At 34.2% G+C, this 26,212-nt stretch overlaps 1 pseudogene; it reads left to right on the forward strand.

Annotated features, from left to right (window-relative positions):
• The first annotated feature begins 1,496 nt into the window (after positions 1 to 1,496).
• On the forward strand, positions 1,497 to 2,405 carry LOC709128 (small ribosomal subunit protein uS5 pseudogene; annotated as a pseudogene).
• The last annotated feature ends 23,807 nt before the right edge of the window (positions 2,406 to 26,212 follow it).

Genomic DNA, 26,212 nt, shown 5'->3' on the forward strand with positions numbered 1-26,212 from the left:
AGTCTGTTTTGTCAGAGGCTAGGATTGCAACCTCTGCATTTTTTTCTTTTGTTTTCCATTTGCTTGGTAAATTTTCCTCCATCCTTTTATTTTGAGCTTATGTGTGTCTTTGCACATGAAATGAGTCTCCTGAATATAGCACACCAATGGGTCTTGACTCTTCATCTGTGTCTTTTAATGAGGGCATTTAGCCCATTTAAAATTAAGGTTCATATTGTTATGTGTGAATTTGATCCTGTCATCATAATGCAATATGATTACTTTGCACACTAGTTGATGCAGTTTCTTCATAGTGTCATTGGTGTTTTTATTTTGGTGTGTTTTTGCAGGGGCTGGTATTGGGTTTTCCTTCTCATATTTAATGCTTCCTTCAAGAGCTCTTTCAAGGCAGGCCTGGTGGTGATGAAATCCCTCACCATTTGCTTGTCTGGAAAGAATTTTATTTCTCCTTCATTTATGAAGCTTAGTTTGGCTGGATATGAAATTCTGTGTTGAAAATTCTTTTTTTGAGAATGTTGAATATTGGCCTCCACTCTCTCCTGGCTTGTAGGGTTTCTGCTGAGAGGTCCACTGTTAGTCTGATAGGCTTCCCTGTGTAGGCAACCTGGCCTTTTTTTCTAGCTGCATTTAACATTTTTTCCTTAATTTTGACCTTGGAGTTTTCACTAAGATCTTCTTGTGAAATATCTTAGTGGTGTTCTTTGTAGTTCCTGAATCTCTCTTTCTCTTTCCATCATCTATCAGCTCTATCCATCCATCCATCCATCCATAGAAATAAAATAGCTATATATATAATGTATAAACAAATAGACAGGGGTTGGCAAACTATAGTCCATACTCCAGCCACATGTTTTTGTAAATAAAATTTTATTGAAATACAGCCACTCCATTTGTTTCTGCATTACTATAGTTGCGTTTATACTATAACAGCAGAGTCGAATGGTTATAACAAAGACTGTATGGTCCATGGCCTGAAAATATTTAACATCTGGATACTTATGGAAAAGTTTGCCAAGCCCTAAAATAAGAGGACGGAATAAAACACTAAGCTGTTAATAGAGGCTATTAGGGATGTTCAGTAAAATATGAAAAAAAAATGTAATTACTAAGAAAATAATAATTTTAACTTTAACTGAAAATATTTCATGTGTGGAAAAAAAAAATTCAAAATCCTGAAGGCTGATGTGGGTAGATCAATTGAGGTTAGGAGTTTGAGACCAGCCTGGCCAACACAGTGAAACCCCGTCTCCACTAAAACTACAAAAATTAGCCAGGCATGGAGGCAGGTGCCTGTACTTCCAGCTACTCTGGAGGCTGAGGTACGAGAATCTCTTGAACCCAGCAGGCGGAGGCTGCATTGAGCCAAGATTGCACCACGGCACTCCAGCCTGGGTGACAGAGCAAGGCTCTGTCTCAAAAACAAAAAACAAAAACACACACCACGCTGAACAGATATTTGAAAATTGGAGGAAGCTTTTTCTCTGAGAAAACAGCAAATGGCGGATGACGCCGGTGCAGTGCAGCGGGGGGGCCCAGAGGCCCTGGTGGCCCTGGGATGGGGAACCGTGATGGCTTCCACGGAGGTTTCGGCAGTGGCATCCGGGGCCGGGGTCGGCCGTGGACAGGGCCGGGACCGCAGAGCTCGCGGAGGCAAAGCCGAGGATAAGGAGTGGATGCTCGTCACCAAGCTCGGCCGCTTGGTCAAGGACATGAAGATCAAGTCCCTGCAGGAGATCTACCTCTTCTCCCTGCCCATTAAGGAATCTGAGATCACTGACTTTTTCTTGGGGGCCTCTCTCAAAGACGAGGTTTTGAAGATTATGCCAGTGCAGAAGCAGACCCGTGCTGGCTAGCGCACCAGGTTTAAGGCGTTGCTACTGGGGACTACAATGGCCACGTTGGCCTGGGTGTTACGTGCTCCAAGGAGGTGGCCACCGTCATCCGTGGGGCCATCATCCTGGCCAAACTCTCCATCGTCCCCGTGCACAGAGGTTACTAGGGGAACAAGATTGGTAAGCCCCACACCGTCCTGTGCAAGGTGACAGGCCTCTGTGGCTCTGTGCTGGTGCGCCTCATCCCTGCACCCAGGGGCACTGGCATCGTCTCAGCGCCTGTGCCCAAGAAGCTGCTCATGATGGCTGGTATTGATGACTGCTACACCTCAGCCCGGGGCTGCACTGCCACCCTGGGCAACTTCGCCAAGGCCACCTTTGATGCCATCTCTAAGACCTACAGCTACCTGACCCCTGACCTCTGGAAGGAGACTGTATTTACCAAGTCTCCCTATCAGGAATTCACTGACCACCTTGTCAAGACCCACACCAGAGTCTCTGCGCAGCGGACCCAGGCTCCAGCTGTGGCTACAACATACGGTTTTTATACAAGAAAAATAAAGTGAATTAAGCCTGAAAAAAAAAGAAAAGAAAATTGGAAGAAATATGCAGTATAGATAAGCCAGAAGACAAATATAAATGAGAAGTTTAAAAATATTGAAGATAAAATAATGCAAGTCGAGTTTAGTGGAAAATACAGTGGAAATGAAGAGGAGGGAGTATTTAAAGAAAAATGACTGACAACATTTCAGAAGTAATGCCAAACTTGAATCCACAGATATAAGAAGCTAATATGCGCAGTAAATATTACATACTTAGATACATGATATGGCAGTTGCAGTGCACCAAAATTAAAAAAATTAAGAAGGAAAAGAAAAAAAAAAACTAGAGTGTAAAAACCAATCATTTTAAAGTAACATAAATTACACAAAGGGAAGACGTCTCACAGCAATAAATGAAACCAAAAGACTAAAATAATATCTCTACAGTATTATAAGAAAATGATTAGAAATCAAAACGTTTTTACCCAGCAAAAATATGTCTTTTAAGAGAGAATAAACTTTAAGACAAAAAGAATCCTCACGACTAGATAATTTCCCGCAAAATGCTCATGAAGAAAACAAGCATATATTAATAAACTAGCCTCAAAATATATTAATAGACATATTGATAAAACAATAGGGAGAAACTTTATACATCTATTCCTACAGTAGAATATTTCAATTCATGTTTTTAACTTGAGAAATAAAACAGTTAAAAAATTGGTAAAGATAGAAAATACATGAACAACATAGTTAACAAGCATGGCCTAGTAGTATGATCTGGAATTCTGTCCCCAAACAAGAGAATACAATTTGTTCTCAACCAAATATAAAACAGTTTTTAAATAAGCACATTATAGGCAGTGAATCAATTATCAATAAATGCCAGTGAATTTCTATTATGTAGAAAACATAAGGTATGAGATTTGAAAAGAAAAAAAAAAACACACAAAGGTCAATTTTTTTCTGAGGTGTTAGGAGAACATCACAAATAATAAGCACAATATAATGGAAAGATGAAGATTTCTGCCCCACAATTAAACAATATAAGTTGCTCTCACACATTTACAAAAACGATCACAATTTAAGCTCATAAATCAATTATCAATAAATTCAAAGAATTATCGTTATAAGTCTGTATAAAGACATAAGATTTTAAAATGATAGAACATTTAAATTAGTACAGCCACTATGCAAACTGTATAAAGATTTCTCAAATAATAAAAAAATAACTGCCATATGATCCAGCAATCCCACTACTGGTTAGATGTTTAAAGGAAATTACATCAGTATATCAAAGAAATATCTGCAGTCTCGTGTTCATTTCAACACTGTTTATAATACACAAGATAGGAAAGAAAATCAAGTATCCAACAACACATAAATGGATAAAGAAAATGTGGAATATATACAAACAATAGAATATTATTCAACTATAAAAAGAAGGAAATCCTGCCGTTTGTGACAACATGAATGAACCTGGAGGACATTATGTAAAGTGAAATAAGCCAGGCATAGAAAGAGTAGCACCATATAATTTCACTTATATGTGGAAATGAAAAGAATTGAACTCATAGATATGGAGAGAAGGGTGGTTACCAGGGACTAGTGATGGTGAGGGAGGCAGGGAGATGTTAGTCAAAGGATACAAAATATGAGTTAGGAGGAGTAAATTCAAGAGATCTACTTTCCAATATGGTGAATCAAGTTAAATAAAATGTATTATATTCTTTAAAATTCCTGAGTAGATTTTAAGTGTTCTCACCAAAAATAAAAGGTAAGTAAATAAGGTAATGCATATGCTAATTAGCTCAACCTAGCCATTCCATAATATATACATGTTTCAAAGCAATGTATTGTACACAATAAAGATACACAATTTTTATTTTTCAATCAAATACAGGAAGTAAGTTGTTCTTTTCTCACATGGTATGATTCATTGTATACATAGGAAATTCAGTTAAATTTATGGATAAATTATTAGAAATAATAACAGAATTTAGCAGGGTGAAAGGAATAAGATCAAATTAAAATACTTTTCTATATATGAACATCAGTTTCATAGCTATGTGAACTTTGTCAAGTTAATCTGTCTGGAATTATAAATTCCTCATCTATAAAATAGGAAAACTAATAGTAACCACTTCATATGGCTGTTAGAATATCAAATAAACTAATAGGTATAAACTCTTTGAATAGTGCCTGATACATTGTAATATCTAAATAAGAATTAAATAATAGATATATTAGTATTTATAGTATTTTAGGTAAAAGGAAGTATGTAAGCTATTGGAAACAGCCTTTTATGATATTCCACTATAATTAGGAACTGAAAAGTTTCTACCATATTTATAAGCGTTTTGAATTACAAATTACTTCCAGTAAATGCCTCAAGAAAAATGTCCTCAGCTGGTAGTTTCTGAAAAATACCCATGGTAGTAATCAGATAAAAATCATTGTAATGGTCTGCTAAAATTCTGAAACAAAATAATATAATATAGTGCTGGAAATAACTTTTTCATCAAAGTATTAAGTTCTTCTGAATGTTTCCTGCAATAGTTTCTGTTTGGAAAAATTAAAGAATTTTGATGAGGATTTTACAGCAATTATAGAAAGTGGAACTATTTTGTATTTATTCTAAAACTCATAACTGTACTTTGACCACTAACCATATTTTATGACACAAATCTCTTTTTATTTGCAAATTTCCTGAAGAGGAAATTAATATTTTCTCACAAGTACTAAATAAATCAGAATAAACATTTATATAATATTTATTTGTAAACATGACAAATGTTAGTTTAATCTGTATGTTTCCCTCTGGTCCTTTTAATATAAAATCTGTTTTGTAAAAACAAAAAGGTTACAATATCTTTTGTCTGCATTCTCAATGTGCATCAAGAGGGTAGTAAACTGGATGAAATCAAGCTATTAGGAAATGATAAGGAACAATGTGAGGTGAAATAGACATATATTTACATGGCTTTCAAATGAAAGAGATGATGATAAAATGAATAATACCAATATCTTCAATGTATGTGCAGTGAATAGAGCATCAGATACTTAGCAAAGTGTAATAAAGTAGGAGACAAACTGAAGAAATTTTTAAGAAATAGGAGGAAAGGGATAAATAGAAAAAAATATTGAACAATTAAAGGATGAATGACAAGATCAAGTGAACCAATTAACTTAACAATTGCAGAAAAAGCAAACAGAGAAAATGGAGATGAGGCAATAATGAAAGAAATAAAGGGATATTTAGGAACCCCATAGATGTGAAGACTGACATAAGCAAAAATATTAAATTGGAATAACATTAAGACAGCCTAGTGTCTAAGTCTGATATTTTCTTAACATTAAGAATAAAAAATAGAACTTCAAGTGATATCTGAGATCAATATTTGCCTGCAAAGTAATTAAACTAAGGATAATCTAGGACTTTTTTTTAGGATTGATTCTAGAAAACCATGATGAGTCTACACAGTGGTTTCCTGAAAAGTGACTTGGGTCAACCTGAATATCACTGCTTTGCCAAATGGAAAGAAACATAATGTTAGCTACATAAGAGCATAGAAATGAATACTAAAGTCAGTGTATATAAAAACTTGAAAGATACAGGTGAAAAGAGAAATAAATAATAAATATCTTTAAAAAATAATAAATATAAATGAACAATTTAACCACTTAATGAATGTAGAATAGAAAGATAATAAACCCCAAGAAAGCAGACACTCTCCCACCAAAAAGATAAAGCAGAAATTAAAACAGACCAGGCACCGTGGCTCACACCTGTGATCCCAGCATTTTGGGAGGCCAAGGTGGGTGAATCGCTTGAGCCCTGGAGTTTGAGATCAGCCTAGGCAATATAGGGAAACTCCATATAAACAGAAAAAATTAAAAAATTATTAGGTTGGCGTGGTGGCGTGTGCCTGTAGTCCTTGTTACTTGTGAGGCTGAGGCAGGAGGATTGCTTGAGCCCATGAGGTCAAGGCTGCAGTGAACCATAATCTTGTCACTATACGGTAGCCTGGGTGACAGAGCAAGACCCTGTCTTAAAGAAAAATAATAATAAATAATAATAAAATATTTAGTAATACAAAACTAAAAAAATTGGTATTATCAATAAATATTTGCCCAAAATATAGACAGAATCTTTAGACAGGAAGAAAGTTCCATAGTTAAAAAGAGAACAAAAATAATTTACTCAGAATTTAGTACAAGGAAATATAAAACCAACAATCAAATAATCACACAGAAAAAGAACAAATATAGTAATAATATAGGCAAATGGAGAAATTTACAGATGCTAACCTACAAAGACAGTTTAAAAAGTGAAAAACTTCAATTTCCTTAGTGAAATTTGAGACACCCTGCTAAGTGGTGTCAATCAAATTAACAAAAATAAGAAAATGCCAATACACAAAAGTAGAAATAGTGTATACTAAACTGCAAAGAAACAATTTTAACAAAAACCAAAGGATATTATTCAAAATCATACAAATTTGAATAAAACATCAAACATATGAAATAATTTCTGAGAAAATGAAATAATTGAAAGTGACTCAAGGTAAACTAGAATAATTTTTTAAAAAATAAATAAAAAATGAAATGCTTTGAATGTACTACCTTGAAAAAAATGTATTTTAGAATTTTAAAGATACCATAGGAACAATTACATCTCAAAGAAAATAAAAATTTCTGCTAGTAAGAAAAAGAGGAAAACTGTGCTAACTTTTTCGACAAGGCTATGAGATCTCTAATTCCATTTTGATAATGATGGAATTTCTAGTATCAAATGTGCCAGCTGACATAAACAAATAAAAATGGCAAAATATATTAAACCATACTGTAGACACTGGAAAAGGGTAATCCAGGACTCCAATCCTTGAAAGAAAAAAAACCTAATGAAATTATTCTTCCCTTTGCCTTAGTTTTCTGAGAAACTTTTTGGATAGTAGAATGGGCTGGGGATTGGGAGAAACCCAAGAGGAACATGTACATCTCTTGCTGGTTGAGGTATCAAAGATTAGAGTGCAGGGAGACTGCAACAGATGACATTTTTGGTGTATAACATCAGCAAAGAAGGAGTCACATGAAAAAAGAGCTGCAGAAACCTGCATGGGATTCCCCTTGATGAACAACAAAAGACACATGTATAATGATTCTCCGCTATGCTGAGTAAAAAACTACCAGGAGGCTACACACTGAATAAATTCCTGATCATACACAGGGCTAACAGACCTTGAGATTCTGAACAGCCAGAATAAAGAGACCACATTGGACATCATGGAAATTCAGTACAGACTACAGAAGGTCTGTCTTTCTAGTCAGGCTAAACTAGTCCTAAATTAAAAGCAACTCTAAACTCACCCTAAAATCATGGAGAAATGAGGCTCCTGCCAACAGCTATGTGACTAAGTCACCTTGGGAGTGGATTCTCTATCTCCAAACAAACCTTTAGGTGATTGTAGTGATGGCCAACATTTGATGACAACTCCATTAGAGACCCTGAGACAGAATTTCTAAACCACAAAAATAGAAAGAGATATGAAATGTTTATTGTTGTTGTAGCCACTAAACTTTGGGTGTAACTTGTTACACAGCAATTGATAATTAAAACAATTATTTATCCAGCTACCTTTACTGCTGTGTCCAAATGGTAACGCCAGAGGCCAGTGTTCATCTCCCGAACTATATCATCTCCTAGGTGAACCAACCTGGGGGTCCACTCATTTCACTATATCCCTTCCATAGATGGAAGAATATTTTGTCCTATCAAGAAAATACAAGAGCATAGGTATAGATTAGCCTTTCCTACAAAAAAGACTTATGCAAGAACCACCATTAGTCACTTGACAAAATGCTTATCCTGGATATTTTACACAATACTGTATTTCATCTGGAGATGCAGTTCATGGCAAAGGAAGTGTAGTAGTAATTTCACATATACAGAAACTTGTCTTTCTTCATTAGTTATCATGTAGAAGCAGTCATCTTGATAGAGCAATGAAATAGTCTACTCATGTATGATCTCAGCTGGGAGACAATACACCATGAGTTTGGGCATAAATTTGCCAGATTTGGTACATCCTTTGAAGCTGCAACCAATATATATTGCCACTCCCTCCATGAGTAGGGTATAGAAGTCAAGATGGTGATGTGAGTGCTCTTGTTATTGAACTTAATATGTAATTGAAAAAAAATTTCTTCATCTTCCCACAACTGGTGGACCTGGACCAGTCCTAGTGGAAGAGTAATATTCCAAATCAACAAAATCTGGTTTCTAACGGATAGGGAGATGAATCTGCTCCTTGATCAGTTTGCTTTCAGAATGTCTATGAAATAACAGTTTGAGAAGGAAAGTGGTTAAACTAGGAGGGTGTGATATATCGTAGTTACCAGGGGAATCTCTCAGTATTTACTTTTGCAAAAGTCCTTGTCAGTGGAAAACTGACACAGACTGGCTCCCAAGACTTGGATTCTGCAGGAATGAAGAAAGTTTGGGTTACCCCATAAGGAAAAAAAAATTGTGTCCATCTCACTAGCAAAAAAATCCCTCTGGCAAAAAAAGGCAACATGGAAGAAACAGTGTTTACTTAAAATATACAACATTTCTTATTTCATCATTATTTTATGAATATTTTATTGAACCTTGTGAACAGGAAAACATGTAGAGACTATAGTGGCTATGTTTAATGTTTTCAAAGCACTTCTCTTCTTTCCCTCCCCACCTTACAAAAAGGACCAATGAAACTTAAAGTTTCAGGTGGGAATATGACCAGAGTTATTCCAAGATCCACAATTATAGTGAGGCTGATGAGCTGATGATATTTTGTGCATCTGCTATGAAAGGGAAGTTGTCTCAAGCAGGCAAAGGACATGAGTAGATGGTAAGGGGCAAAATGGGTTAGCTGTACTCTGTGCTCTTTACTCTTCTCTATTCTGCTTTCTACACCAAGAGGCTGAAAAATAAGAAATCTGCTTTCCATTGGTTTCAGCCAATCTACACAGAAGATACCAGGTAGAGAGGAGAAAGAGGTGAAAACATATGTTTCCCTGATTTCTGCTGCTCAAAGTCACATTGAGCTGGCCTCTTAGTCAAATGTCACTACCTCTTTCAAAATGGCCAGCTTTACACAACTCTCCCTCTGTAAGCTTTTCAGACACCTTCCTTCTCTATTCTTTCCGGCCTAGAGAACAGTTGTAAGAACTGTTATGCTGCAGGTAACTGCTGATTCCCTTACTCTTACTTTTGTAGTTAGTTCTTTTAAATAAGCCTTCTTCGAGTTCTATTTGAACGTACCATCTTATTGGGATCCAGCCTGATTTACTAGGTTAACTGTTAATAGCCAGAAATATTTAAGTTAAAGATAACTCTATCAAGAATCATAAGAAAAATAAGTTGACCAAAGTCAGGTACCATCACTTGGAACTCTTGATTACACAGGATTAAGTATCCAGCAGACATTCAGATGGTAGTGCTGATTAATTAAATGATATTTTTTTAAAAAATAAGATTACTCCTAATTCTGAGATGTGATTATCAATTTTATAAATAACACCTTCAAGAAACATTAAATATTCTTTGCATAGAAACATAAAAAATGCCAGGTGAGAGATGAAGACACAGTATGACAATTTATCTCTGAAATTGGCATCAAGGACTTTTACAATTACATTGTTTTGTTTTTATATAATACATTTGGGAACATTTTCTCACCTAGGAATTTACATGATAATAAATGTGAATTCTTTTTAAATCTGTTTACATTATAAACTTACATACTTATTGGCAGTAATATCACCATTTACCATTTAAAAGTTATGTTCTTGTTCTACATCTACCTCTTCTGGCCTTTCAGGGATAGTCTCTCATTCTGCCTCTGGTTCTCTTAAAATTCACATTTTTCCATTCTCCAGGGCCATTTTCCTGTAAACCATTAAGCTCCAATCTTATTTCTCTCGATGAGCAATTTATTTTTGTCCTTTCTTCATTAAAATTTTGATTTCTTCATGGCAGACAATATTCATGAGGAAATGTCAACTTAGCTACCACATTCAGTCACCTTTAATTTTAAGCTGAAGAATTATTCTGGATAATGAATTACACCTTTTAAATTGAGATAGCTGACCACAGTGATATTTCTGGGTATGTTAATTCAACATGTATAAAGCACCTACAGTAATTAATAATATTTTTTCTAATTTGTTATAATTAATATAAAAATTATGCTGAGAATAAGCTTATGAATAAGACATAGTTTCTGTCTTGAAGGTGTTCATAGCCATGTTGAGTTATGATGAGAGGTAAAAATCCCAGAGGTGTCTGACACAGGATTCATTACATTTAGAAATCTCCCTAGTAAGTCTTCTGTATTTTGTTAAATGGTTCTCTCCCAAATTAAAAATCATTTCACATTGTCCAACAGAAATTAAAGTTTGTATTTTATTGAAAATGGTTTAGATCATATTTTATTTTATTTTTTACTTTTGGGTATTTGTGGAATGACTTTGTTCATCTCTTATTATATTGAAACAAATAGGTCAACACCAAGCAAACCAACATAAATGACTAATAAATCAATTTTTTGTTTTTACCAACATTAGTATTATAGCTGCAAAGTGTTTGAATCCCTTGGAGTTTGGATGAAATATTTATTATAATTCAGTAAAGGTCCATATTAATGTATCACAACAACTGCCTAAAAACAATGCACTGATCACGCATTCAGATCCTATGTAAAAATAGAGAAAAAAAATGTAAAAAGACAAAGAGAGAAAATTAAAATAAGAAAATTTAAAAAATAAACTAATAGAGCTGAATTATCTTTTGTCTTAAATTCTTAACCTTTTTTTTAAAAACATAGTGTACAATTTATTAGAATTACTTTTGGTGGGTGATGCATATTTATTTTGGTTTAAGATTGGATTTCTTAATTTAATAATTTGAGTCATGTAGGTAAGAAGAGATATTAAAATAATATGTTTGAGGGTAAGATAAATCTATCAGGTCAAAAAGGCTGTCTATAAGATTGATGATTTTTGATAATTCAGATAAATTTTAGAAAAATCTCACTTAAAGTTAGTATATGGAACTTCAAATATTCATAATCCAGTCAAGAAGTCTGAAGAAAGCACCCTGCTCCACCAAAAAAAAAAAAAAAGGGACATTCTAAGAAGCAAAGACTTAAAATGACAAAGTACTGAAAGTCTGTGCTTAACAGAGGGTAAGATTCAGTTGTTTGAAAATTTCCTTATATGGATTTATCTATGCTTAACAGTGCTGAATGAATAAAATATCACCATATTTATACAGCGAATAAAATGGAATTTTTAAGATTCTTTAGGTTGCATGTGAGATAAATGTCTATATTAAAATAAACTTGATGATATGCAAAAATGCTATTTTAATTAATGCATAAATGGTAGGAGAATTAAGTATGCACTTCAGATAATTTCAGATGCTTTCATTATATTACTATTCTTGACTTTATGTAGGAATTATAGTATAGAGAGCAACATATTCATAAATTATATCAGAAGTGAGTAGAGCAACTCAAGAAGTAATTGGCCTCACTTGTGTATCCACAGGGACATATTCCTCTAGAATAGGTAGAAATAGTGGGAGATGGGAGCAAGGATAATTCGATCATGAGAGCTGCTCAATACATGGAATGCACATTCAGCAAACTGTGGAAGAAGGAAAGAATAAGTCAAAAGAGAAAAACAGAGATTCTACAGTTTTACCATATAACATACACTGAATATAGAAATGGTTAGAATCACACGCTTGAAATCTGTCTAGGCACCAGTGCCCTTGTGCCTACAGTTCTACAAATGCTCCTCAAAGACCTGCAGTTTGATTTTTTATGTATTTTTGAAATGTAGGAGAAAAAAGATCTTTTACCCATCACAAATTCATGCTCAAGGCATGAATCTGTGTCAAAAAACAGATTAACAAGTGAAAAGAATACAGATGTATTTAACACAAGATTTACGTGACATGAGAGCCTTCACAAATCAAGATGGTGAGAAAGAGGGAAACCTGAATATTTTTATGGACTGTAATGCAGAAGTGTGATTGGAAAAGAAGAGGATATGGTAATAAACTGAGGGGAATTTGGCTAGCCTGTTTCTTCATACATTTTTTATGTGTGGGTAGAAGGTGGACACCTCTGGAATAAAGGTTCTATGATCTACTTCAGATTCAGATAATTCTCTTATAGCCTGCTTTACAGGAGAGCAGTGAGAAGAAAGTGAGAATAAACTTCCGCTGCTGCTTCCTCAAATGCCAAAATGCCATATTTTAGAGTAGTATGTCCTGAACTCTATCAGAGAATGAAAAGAAATATACAAACTAAAATATATTTTCAGGCCACACAGAGATTTTAATTTTTTTAGTTTTAAACTGAAATTTAAATTATTTCTTATTTCATCTTTATTCCATGAATGTTTTTTAAATCCTATGAAAATATCTCATTGGTATGTTTTCTGTCTTCCTTTTAGTAAGTATGAAATTGATGAACATATTTCTGAATACATAATCCTGTAATGTTCTTCATATGATTCAAAAGTACATCAGAAAAAAGTCATGGGTATTTAATCTATGGAACACAAAGAATAATTAAAGAGTGAAGGTTTTGCAAACCTATAGTTTTTAGATAAATTTTTTCAAATACTTATTTTTCCTTCAAATTTCTTTCGTTTTAACTTTTATTCTAGATTCGGGGGTACATGTGCAGGTTTTTTGTATAGGTAAATTGTACATCACGGGGGGTTGACGTACAGATTATTTCATCACTCAGGTAATAAGCATAATACCTGATTGGTAGCTTTGTGATCCTCTCCCCTCTGCCACTCTCCACCCTCAAGTAGGCCTGCTATCTGTTGTTCCCTTCTTTGTATTCATGTGCACTCAATGTTTTGCTTCCACTTGTAAGTGAGAATATGTGGTATTTGGTTTTCTGTTCTTGTACTAATTTGCTTAGTATAAAGGCCTCCAGCTCCATCCATCTTGCTGCGAAGACATGATCTCATTCTTTTGATAGCTGCATAATATTCCATGATGTATATGTACTAGTTTCTTTAACCAGTCTACTATTGATGGGCATTTAGATAGATTCCATGTCTTTGATATGGTGAATAGTGATTAACATATATGTGCATGTATCTTTATGGTAGAATGATTCATATTCCTTTTTTTTTTTTTTTTTTTTTTTTTTTGAGACGGAGTCTCACTCTGTCACCCAGGCTGGAGTGCAGTGGCGCGATCTCGGCTCACTGCAAGCTCCGCCTCCCGGGTTCACGCCATTCTCCCGCCTCAGCCTCCGAGTAGCTGGGACTACAGGCACCCGCCACCGCGCCCGGCTAGTTTTTTTGTATTTTTAGTAGAGACAGGGTTTCACCATGTTAGCCAGGATGGTCTCGATCTCCTGACCTCGTGATCCACCCGCCTCGGCCTCCCAAAGTGCTGGGATTACAGGCTTGAGCCACCGCGCCCGGCCGGTCATATTCCTTTGAGTATACCCAATAATGAGACTGCTGGGTTGAATGGTAATTCCGTTTTAAGTTCTTTGACAAATCACCATACTGCTTTCTACAATGGCTGAACTAATTTACATTCCCTCTAACAGAGTCTAAGTGCTCCCTTTTCTCATCAACCTCACCAGTATCTTTTTTTTTTTTTTTTTTTTTTACTTTTTAATAACAGCCATTCTAACTGGTGGTATGGTATGTGAAGGCAGAGAGGGTATATCTCTGGAATAAAGCCTCTTATTGGTATCTCACTCATATTTTATGGTATTTCTTTGATGGCATCTCATTGTGGTTTTGATTTGCATATCTCTAATGATTAGTAATATTGAGCATTTAGTCATTTTTTTTGGCTGCATGTATGTTTTCTTTTGAGAAGTGTCTCTTCATGTCCTTTGCCTGCTTTGTAATGGGATTGTTTGCTTTTTGCTTGTCAATTTCTTTAAGTTTTTTTAAATTCTGGATACTAGACCTTTGTCAAATGCATAGTTTGCAAATATTTTCTCCCATTCTATAGGATGCCTGTTTACTTTGTTGATTGCTTTGTTATTTAAGTTGTCAGATAAAATTGCAAGTATTTATCATGAACAACGGGATGTTTTGAAGAGTATATACATTATGAATTGGTTAAATCTACCTAATTATATATGCATTACCTCATATAGTAATCATATTTTTGTGGTGAGAACACTTACTCTGTTAGTATTTTTTAACAATAAAATATATTATCACTAACTACAGTAACCATGCTGTACAACAGATGTCTTTATTCCTTTCATCTCACTGTAATTTGTATCCTTTGACCAACATCTTCCCAAGCCCTCACTTGCAAAATGCCCCAGCATCTACCAACAACCATTTTACTCTTTATTTATATGGGATCAACTTTTTTACATTCTGCTCTGACCCTATATTATTGGTTTCCTTCTATTAATTTTTGGCTTAGTTTGTTCTTTTTTTTTCTTTTAGTTCCTTGAGGTTAAATGTTAAATTGTTTCTTTGAGAACTTTTTTCTCTTCTGATATAGGTATTTATTGCTGTAAGCTTTCCTCTTGGAGCTGATTTTGCTGTGTTACATAGGTTTGGGTATGTTATGTTTCTAGGTTCATTTGTCTCCATTTATTTTTACATTTCCCCTTTAATTTCTTCTTTGACTCATTTGTGTTTTAAGAGCAATTCATTAATTTCTATGTGTTTGTAAATTTTCCAGAATTCCTTCTGTATAGATTTCTGCTTTCAAATTCTTGTAGTGAGAAAAGATACTCTATACATATATACACATACATGTGTATACATATATACACACATACATGTGTATACATATATACATACATACATGTGTATATCATATATATATACACACATGTGTGTATATCATATATATACTTACCACTGTTATATCCTCTTGCTGTGTTGACTCCTTTATTATATAATAAACTTATTTGTTTCTTTTTACAGTTTGGACATAAAGTTTTGTTTATCTGATATAAACATTGTTCCCTTTTGGTTTCTACTTACATGGAGTATATTTTTTTCAGCACCTTCACTTTCAATGTCCATATGCTATTACAAATAAAGTGAGTCTCTTGTAGGCAACATATAGTTGGTTCTCGTTTTCAATCTCTTCAGCCAGGCTATATTTTTGGTTTGAAGAATTTAATCCCTCGATATTCAATGTTATTATTGATAGGCAGGGACTTACTACTGCCTTTTTGTTAATTGCTTACTAGTTGTTCAGTAGCGCCTTTGTTATTTTCCTCTTCCTTTTTGGTAAAGTGATTTTTCATTAGCATTTCTTATAAGACAGGTGAGATGATGAACTCCCTCAGATTTTGTTTGTCTGGGAAAGTCTTTGTCTCTGCTTCATTTCTGAAGGAAAGCTTTCCTAGATACCACAGACTTGATTGGTACCTTATTTTTCAGTACATTGTATATATCACTCCATTATCTCCTGGCTTGTAGGATTTCTATAAAGAAGTCTGCTTGTAGTTGTATTAAAACTGCCTTATATGCTATTTGCTTCTCTCTTTCTGCTTTCATGATTCTTTGTTTTGATTTTTGACAGTTTTATTATAATATGTCTTGGGGTAGTGTTATTTAGATTGAATTTGACTGAAGACCTCTAACGTTCCTGTGCCTGGATATTTATATCTTTCTTCAGTTTTGAAAAGTTTCCTATTATTTCTTTAAATAAGGTTTCTATGCCTTTATCTTTCTTCTCTCTCTTGAATTTCAATAACTCAGAAAAATTGCTCTTTTGATTCTGTCACATAAATCCTGCATGTCTGCTTTATTCTTTCCCATTACTTTTTTCTTTTAAAAAAATCTAACTGTATATTTTCAAATAACCTGTCTTTGAGTTTTCAGATTCCTTCTTCTGTTTGATCAAGTGCTGTTGATGTTCTCTATTGTATCTTTTTCATTTTGTTCATTGTATTTTTCAGCTCTAAGATTTTTGCTTTAAAAAAAATATTTCAATCTTCCCTTATATTTCTCATTATAGTCACTTATTGTTTTCCTTATTTGTTTGAATTGTTTCTCTGTATTTTATGGAAATTTCTTAGCTTCTATAAAACAGTTATTTTTGTCAGGCTTTCATGCATCTCCATCTCTATTGGCTCAGTCACTGGAATTTTGTCTCTGGTGCTGTCATCTTTCCCTGTTTGATCTTGATCTTTGTGGCCATGCACAGATGTCTGCGCATTTGAAAAAGTAGTACTTATTCCTGTTTTTGTTGACTGGCTTTGTCTGGGAGCACCTTTTAACACTAAGCTTGTCCAGAGGTTCTTGGCAGGCCATCTGGTATGGTCCCTATGCCAAGGACAGCTTAGCCATTGCAGTAGTGGGGGAACCCTAAGCCTGAGACCACTATGTCTGCTGGGGGTAGGATTGGAAGCCTTGTGGCCACTGAGGCTGGCACAGTACTTGAGCAAGTCCAAAGACTCCTGGCTTCTGAGGCCTACTGTCCATTGAGATTCGTCCAGAGCCGAACACTGCTGTAGTCAGTAGGTAGTGATGTCACCTCCAGATAGTGTCTGCCTTTCAAGAGCTATGGGTAGCCCCTGGCACTGGGGCAAGTCTGGAGGTCATTCCACAGGTACTTGCCTAGAATCAGGGGCCACTGGAGTCTGCCTGATGATGTGTTTTTCTGTGGCAGGCCTGGTTTTAGGGTCCAAGAAAAAGTCCTCTGCTTACTTGCCTCTCCTTCCCCCAAGCAGAAAGCATATCTCTCAGTGTGGTGCTACCTGTGGTTGGGAGGATGATGTGTGTAATGTAAAACTGCTCTCCTATCCTCTCCCATGCATCTTTTTTTATTATTATGCATAACCAGGTACCGTAGTCTTGCACTTGTTTACCTTTTTGAAGATTTTTGTGCGTGTATAGTTGTTCAAATTGATGTTTCTATGATGGGATGATCACTAAAGATTTCTTTTTTGCAATCTTGCAACATTACCCTCTTCCCAAAATACTCTTTACTGCAGAGAAAATCCTGGCCTTCAAGGACAATAAACTTGAGTCAGTAAGATGTTTCCTGTGTTCTAAGGAAACTTCCTTTAACACAACTACTCTTTGGAATTGTTATCATGTAGATCTGGGGAAATATAGAAATCTTTTCAGTTAATCTTGTTGGCATTGATTTTTAGAATTTTATTTTTCAATGCAGTAATATTTAGACACTAAGTAGGACAATAATAATTTCAGAGACTTATCTGAATAATAAAGAGTATCTAGCCTATTCCAGATTATCAGACTTCATCCTTCTAATTATGACAATGTTAATAAATACATATATTCTCTCATTTCCCTCAAAGTTTCTTCGTGTGTGTATACATATATGAAACATATCTATGATATGATAACACAAGGATGAATAAAACGAAATTTAGATTTTTTGTTTTGAGAAGGTCATGCTCCATTGCCCAGGCTGAAGTGCAGTGGCATGAGCATAGTTCACTGAAACCTCAAATTTCTTGGCTCAAGTGATCCTTCCTTCTCAGCCTCTCGAGCAGCTAGGCTTTAAAAAAAAAAAAAAAAAAAAAAAAAAAAACACTGTAGAGAGGAGGTCTCACTACGTTGCTCAGGCAGATGTCGAACTCCTGGCCTCAAGCAGTCCTCCTACCTTGGCCTCCAGAAGTGTTGGGATTACAGATATGAGTTACCTTGCCCAGCCTGGATTAGAATTTTTACTGAATACCTTTTCCATGAATCTACCTGATAAAATGATTACATATCAAAATATGAAACTTATTTATATGTTATTTATTCCAATTTTCCTAGTGTGTATGAAAATGACTTTGTCTAAATTAATTTGAATTTTTATGGATATATTTTTGCAATATATTCCCTACAAACAGTTCATTTATGATATTTACATGTTTCTTTATTGGGAACATAAGAATCACAAGTACATAATTTTTACCACTGGTATCAAACACACACACACACACACACACACACACACACACACACACAAAACCCAGAACACAAGCATCAAGACAAATAAAAGAAATCAATATTTTCTAAGCACCAAGGACTGTACCTGATTATTATTATCTCATTTAAATATAATACAGTGTTATGAAATGAGTTCTTATTGTCTTTCACAGATTCAGAAATCTAGGCGTAGAGGAAATTTGCAATATTCTTCAATGTTAAACTACTAGTAACTAAATATAACTGTTATTAAAATCTAAGCCCGCTTGAACCCAAAGATCTCATTTGTTAGCTAATATATCATCTTATACATTCACCCAGTATATTTTAAAGCCCTTACTATGTTCTAAGCACAATACTAGACAATTTTTATAATTGGAAACTTATCTTTTTGCCAAGGCCTTGTTCTTATTACTCTTAATTTCTAAGAAAGACTCTGATTATCACTAGGAGTTTGCTGAGTTAAAAAAAAACAACAAAAAACACTCAGAAAAAAACTTGTTACAATGAGTATAAATAAGATTTCAAGCTTTGTCTTATTCACCTATGTGAAAAATAAAACAGATTAATAATAATGTTAGAATTAAGAGAGTACTCATAGTTGTACTACAGTCAGTTGGGTTATGTGAAATACTTTGTATTCAGAGGATAATTTGTTAAGTATGCTTCTTCAAGGGAGGTAATACCTAGAAATAATAATATTTACCTGAGCTATTACAGGATTCTGCTTTAAAATAATGACTTAGTTTAGCTCTGGTTGTGAAACTTGTAATAAGTTCTGAATATAGACACACAGAGTTTATAGATATAAAAGAAAACTATAGAACTAATTGGTTTTGCTGGAACATTTGAGCTGAAAAATTTGCTCTGACCAGTCACTGTGAACAACTGAGATATCCATAGATGTCAAGGCAAACAAGTTATTTCATTGCAGGTTCTGGGAGAAAAAAAGTCCTTTTTAAAATTTTCATAAATCCTTACATTATCTCAGAGGTTCTGTACTTATTATTAGACCTTGATTTCACCAAGATTATGTTCACCTAGAAAATACTTAAGAAATTTAAATTACCAGCTGCTGAAAGATAACACAGAATGGTCATATGCAATTTGCAAATAGGCACTAGTAAGAATACCATTGAGTTCTCACTGAATAAAGTATTGTGATTGCTCTTTTGTCTTCCCACTGGGGAAAACTGTTATCACTGTGCCTTTGGTTTACTATCTGAATAGTAGAAATAAAAACCCTCAAAGGAACCATTTATTATTAAGTAAGTGAAATAAATTAGTTACAGTTCAGCACTTGGAAATCGTAGTTACTTAGGAAACATCTGTCTCTAACAAAAATTTAGTTTGTGAAAAAAATCAAGAAACCTTACCAAGCATATTTATTTTCATATTAAAATTTCAGCTAATGCTGGGGAGCTCATCTTTCTCTTAAGATTGACATTTTCCTCACAAAGAGTAATATCTTTTGTAACTTTATATGCAAAAGAACAATATTTGGGACAAAGTACAATGACATCTAGCGTACATTGTATTTGGGTTGATTTTATGGCCTTTTCTTGCCTTTCAGAGTCAACCATACTGTTTAAACAAAGGAAGACATTAATGAATTTTCTTCTTTTTCACAATATTAAAATATATCTACTAATTATCACATTCATAAACTTAAAATTTTCCAAGTATTTACTTTAAGTAGTTAAACTCATAATCTGCTACAGCACTAAGTACCATAATATACAATAAAATGTAATTTTATATTTTCCTTTTTTAATGTGATATATTCTATATTTTAAAAGTAATATTTGCAGTTCCATTTTTGGTAATGAATGCATATACTCCCACAGATAACAATTATACATTTTATTCAAAATATCTATAAACAACTATTGGAAGCACTGGTGAGTGACTAAAAATAGGCAGAAACTGCAGCATAAAATAGATAAAAACTCCATTAAGTGAAATTTGTGCTTATGTAAATTTTTTTCCTGAAGACACTTACCAGTTCAAAAGATGAAGACAGCAAACAGAAATCCGTAATTTTACTGACTTGAGGCATTAGAGGATAAAGTTATAGGATGCCAAACAACTGAAAAGTGAATGAAGAAATTTTGGAAAGGAGAAAGAGATAGAGAAAGGAGCCCTAACGTTTGCCTTTAAACTCCACCAAAAGTCTGGTGTTTAAGACAAGCATGCTTATTACTACCGTTTGTATTCAAATTTGTGGCAGAGATACTAACCACTGCAATAAGGTAATAAAAAGGAACAAAATGCATACTATTTTACAGACACTAAAGAGATGATAAAGATGATAATGAAATCTTTTTAAAATTTTATACCAACAAATTTGATGACTTAGATTATACAAAAAAAAAGTCCTTGAAAGAGTCCAACTATTAAAGCTCACTCAAGAAGGAAGAGATACTCTGAATGGTACTCTGCCTATTAATGAACATAAATTTGTAATTAAAAGCCCTTGTGGCTTCACACTAGTTAATTCAACCAAATGTTTATAGAAGAAATAGTATCAACTTCACATAAAATCATGTAGATAAAAGAAGAGGAAGGAATATTTTCCAGCTGTTTTTAGGAAGCCAAAAGCAGAGAAAATCTTTACGAGAAATTAAACTATAGATTAATACTTCTCATAAAATTATATGTGGAAATCAGTAAATCATATCCTAAAATATGTAAAAATTCATGACTCCCTAATAACACAAATAAATCAATGTATAATTAAAATATGAGGATGAAGGAAAAGCTCTTCTTTAGAATAGAATGTCAACCAGTATACATATAGACACAATGAAGGTGTAAGAAAATCACAAGACTCTAAAGTCAGTAGGTAAAGATTTTTAGAGAATAGGATATTTTCATTGTCTCACCGTATTCTCCACAAATTACTTATCAGTTGACAAGGAAAGAGTCTCATCGTAATGGAGAAACCTGGGAGATCCACTTTACCCAGTGATCAAAGTTCAAATCATTAATACTGGGTCTGTACTGAAAGGAATTAACATAATGGCCTGAGACTGCTATTCTTACAAAGGCTTCTTGCAAGGTTAGTCACCGGCATCTGGGAACTTGGCTCTATAAATGTTCCCTGGGCAACAGTTAACTGATAATAAGGGTGGGGTTCACTGTGCATAGACTGCACGTGCAAACAATATGGTTATGTTAAACACCTGCTTTTATCTTCAGAGTCTAGAATTTGTGTACATGTTAGGCAGAGGGTGACTAAAAATAAATAAATAAATAAAATCTTAAATAAAAAGTAAGATTTTTTTCTTTTTTATAATATTAAAATATACTAATTATCACATTCACAAATTAAACGTTTATGAACAAAAAGATAAAAATAAAAATCTTAGCTACTTAAATTAAAAACAAAAATCTTAGCTGCTTAGTCTCTAATGGGCTCCCCTAGGCATAAGTATTGCACACATGTTGCTGCAGATGGGGTTCAGGACATGCTACACCAAAACATGGCAGCTCGGCCTTTGAGAAAACAGCAGAAGCAGGACGTCCCCTCACCTTCTCCTTTCCCTTCTTCTTTGAAGTAGGCCATAAAACCTAGGTCATTCTTTAACCTTCAACCCTCCCTCCTCTTCTGAAGACCTTCACGTGACAGGTATCCTCCCCTGCCCAGATGGAAGGAATGTTACGCAAGGATGCCAAGAAGCATTTGAACAAGTCCGCCTTGCTAAGTTCCTCCTAGTTTATTACCAGAGATCATACCCTTTTGTCCTCCAATAATACTTCTCTACGACTGTCCATAAAAATACACAGATTCTTCTGTTTCTTGGGGGTCTTCATTTCTGGAGACTGCAGTACCATGTAAAACTTATATTAAATAAATTTGTATGCTTCTCTTTTGTTAATTCATCTTCTGTTATGGGGCCTCAGCTATGCACTTTCAAAAGGTGAGGAAAAAATATTATGTAATTTTTTTTCTCCCCTACACTACATTTTTGTTGCTGAGGAAAAGTGCACTCTGGGTGACCCCACGTGGGAGGCAGAGAGCATAAGGAAGACAGGCTTCATGTGAATTCCTCCACATTCTGACTGTCTTTTTCCCTTCTGATTGGACCATTTGTCTGTACTACATTGCTGTAATAAATTTTAACTGTATCACTGTATGCTTTGTCTCTTGAATTTTTCAAGGAAATGTCTGAGGTTCTCTTGGGGGTTTCCATCACAGGGGCAAATTGACCTGATGTGCATCCTAATATGAAGCAACGAGAAGAATAAAACACCATTTTTAATGTTTCTGTCAAAACTGTATAAGCTAAATATAATCATGAGAAGACATCAGACAGATTAAAATTGAGGGACTTTTAACAAAATAACTTGTCAAAAATGTCAATGGGAAGAAAGACAAAGAAGCGCTAAGGACTTTTTTAGAACAAGAGAGACTGAAAGACACATAAAAACTCCATACGATGACCCTGGAGTGAATTCTGAACCTCACAAAATTAAAATAGTTTTAAAAGACTGTTGGATAATTTAAAATTTTTATTTTTTGCCAATGAAATACATAATAGTGTAACATTGTGCTTAAATTCTTCACACTTTAATAATTTTACCATGGTATATAAGAAAATGTTACTTTTTAAAGAAAAAATATTAAGTTATTTAGGAAATAGAGGCATGATGACTCCAACTTACTTCCTAATGATCCAGAAAAAGAATAATAGCAGTATGTGTGTGTGTGCGTGCGCATACATGTGTGCATGTTTGTGTATGTCTGGAGAGAGGGGAAAAGAGCAAGAAGAGCATGAGAACAAGAGCCAGAAAGAAAAAACAAATAAGGTTAAATATAAATATTTGACAAATTGGGTAAATAATGGATGAGAGTTCTTTGTATCATTCTTGCAAATGTTCTTCTAGTTTGAATTTATTTCAAAATTAAAAGATAAAAATTAAAAATAAAACAATGTATGCATTAAATTTAACAATGCAATGTTGTATAAAGGGAAAGGTAAACAGCCTCCTGCCAATTACACTTGTAAAGAATAACCATGTTAATAAACTCAGGGGTCATTGTGCAACTTTCTCTTCACTTATACAAAAAACTCCAAACGATTGTATGTTATATAATGTATTAAAATCTTATTTTTTATATATATATATATTGCATTTAAGTATATATATAAATCTTTAAGCCTTGTGTGTTTACTAAATAGAATCATAATATAAATACTACCCAACAACTTATTTTTTTCACTGAATAATATGTCAAGAACAACCCTACAGGTCAGTACATAGAATTCTAATTAACTGTTGTTGTTTTTTTTTAATGCACACACAAATATATAATTTTGTAGGGAAGATTATTTTGTTGTTTTTGTTGTTTTTGGATCAATCGTTTTCTGTTGATTTCTCTCTTTTTCTTTTGTCTCTCACATACCCTTTCTTCCACCACTTACTTATTTCTCCACACATCCTCTCTAACCAAGTAACCCATGTTAAAAATCTGGAGTGTTTTGTTCTATTCCTTACTTCCTCTCTGTTTAAATTATTTTTATAGCTTTTAAAATTGCTGCTATAAATGAACCATTTTCACAATTCTATTTCTGTTTATTATTAGATTTATAAGGTTAAAAGTGTAACTATTTTTGTCTCTGATTTTGCTAAGTCTGCAAAACAACAGCTTTCACATTGCAAAATGAATTGTGAGACTAACATCACCTATTTACATAAGGAAATGAAAATCAATTTTTCAATATTTTTAACAACCACTTACAGCCCATAAAGTTATTGGGTTGTGGGAGGTTAAAGTGGTTCCTTAGGGAAAATCAGTGCTGCCTCCAAGGGAGAGGGCATATGGCTCCCAAAATCACCTCTGATCATGGAAAGGGGCTTCAGTGGGATCACTGGGGTAGCTTCTTTTGTCTTCTATTTATGTCTGAGAAATATAAAGGAGTTGAGGGGCACTGGTTTCAAATATACTCTCAATATAGAGAAAAGTAGAAGTAGTGCTTTGGATGGTTTTTATATCTGAAGTTTGAGCACAAAGGATTCGTAAGTATTTTCTATGGATTAGAGCTGAACCAGATGAAAGAAGGCCAGAGAGTATTAGAGCTTAAACAGCTTCCAAACCTGGGGATGGCTTTGCCACCTGACAATAGCACTAGTCAGGTAAAATCCTTACTGACTCTTTCCTACTCTCCCTCCACCTCCTCTTGTCCAGTAAAGAAAAGAAACTGTTAATTCCGTTATCCTTTCTTTGGGCAATGGAAAAAGTAAATGATGGGGGAAGGAGAAGCAGCCATGCACTCACACTTCTTTCAATACCAGTTGACCATCTTGCAGTGGTCCAGAAATGGGAAAGAAGAGAGATGAGGAAGAAGTTGATGACATTTAAACTTTTTATTACTACATTGGATTGGACTTAAGGGTACTGAATATTAATTACCTTCAGTGACCTGAAAAGTCGTGAGAATGTCTATGCATTTCATCTAGGAGAATGAGAAGACTCAGCATCACAGAATAAACATAAATAGCTTTGAGAAACTATTTGTATTACTCTAAGGTAGATATATTTATTTTTTTCAATGTTTTATTGACAAGTTTTCTGATATAAAATAACAGAGTTTTGTTGTAGTCTATTTTTGTAATCCAATGCTGAATTTTATTTATCCAATTTACTAATATTTAATCTATATAAATTATTTAAAATTTGTATATTAAAAATATAATTTGTCTTATGCTTCTCTATTCATGTTTTCTTTTTATATTTTGTTATTATGGTTATAAAGGTTTTAAAATATGCATCAGAGATAGTGTCATTTCTTTTGGAGTGAAGTCATTTAACTGTTATTCGAAATATTTTATAATTCTTTTATCCAATTTTCCCTGTGATTATTATTTGTCATTCCAAATCTTTTATAGTTTTGTTCTTTTTAATTTACAGAATCAAAATGTCAAGAATATTGTTGGCATTATTAGTCAAAGAAACCATGTTTGAATCCACTTATGCTTTTACAATTTTCCATTTTCTATTTTATTAATCACATATAATCTTTGTTAAATTCTTCTCTTTTCTTGTTTTTGCATTTTTGAAAGTACTATGAATTTTTTTAATGAAGGCTATACATTTCCCATAGAGTAAAAATAAATAAATAAATAAATAGATTACCCTTTGTAGTGTGAGTGAACCTCATTCAATCAGTTGAAGGCATTAGGAGCAAAAACTGAGGTTTCTAAAAAAGAAAAACAATAGTTTCAAGTGGTGCACACCCATAATCCCAGCACTTTGGGGGGCTGAGGCTGGAGTACGGCTTGAGCCCTACAGCTTCAGACCAGCCTGGGCAATAAAGTGAGACCCCATCTCTAAAAAAAATGAAAAAAAGTCAGGCAGGAATGGTGGCGGGTGCCTGTGGTCCCAGCCACACCAGACCTTGAAGTAGGAGGATCAAGAGCCATGTTCCTGCCACTGCACTCCAGCCTGGGTGATGTATCAACACACTGTCTCGAACAAGCAAACAAAAACAAACAAAAAAGCAGACTAATACAGGAAATTGGTACCAGGAGTTTGAGGCACTGCTCTAAAGATACTTGACAATGTGGAAGCAACTTTGGAACTGTGTAATGGGCTGAGGTTGGAACAGTTTGGAGGGCTCAGAAGAAGATGTGGGAAAGTTTGGAACTTCCTAGAGACTTGTTAAGTGGTTTTGAGCAAAATGCTGATAGTGATATGGACAATTAAGTACAGGCTAGGGTGATCTCACATGGAGATGAGAAACTCATTGGGAACTGGAGCAAGGTCACTCTTGCTATGCTTTAGCAAAGAGACTGATGGCATTTTGTCCCTGCCCTAGAGATCCATGGAACCTTGAACTTGAGAGAGATGATTTAGGGTATGTGGCA

Source organism: Macaca mulatta, chromosome 3 (genome assembly GCF_049350105.2).
Source record: "Macaca mulatta isolate MMU2019108-1 chromosome 3, T2T-MMU8v2.0, whole genome shotgun sequence".
Lineage (NCBI taxonomy): Eukaryota > Metazoa > Chordata > Mammalia > Primates > Cercopithecidae > Macaca > Macaca mulatta.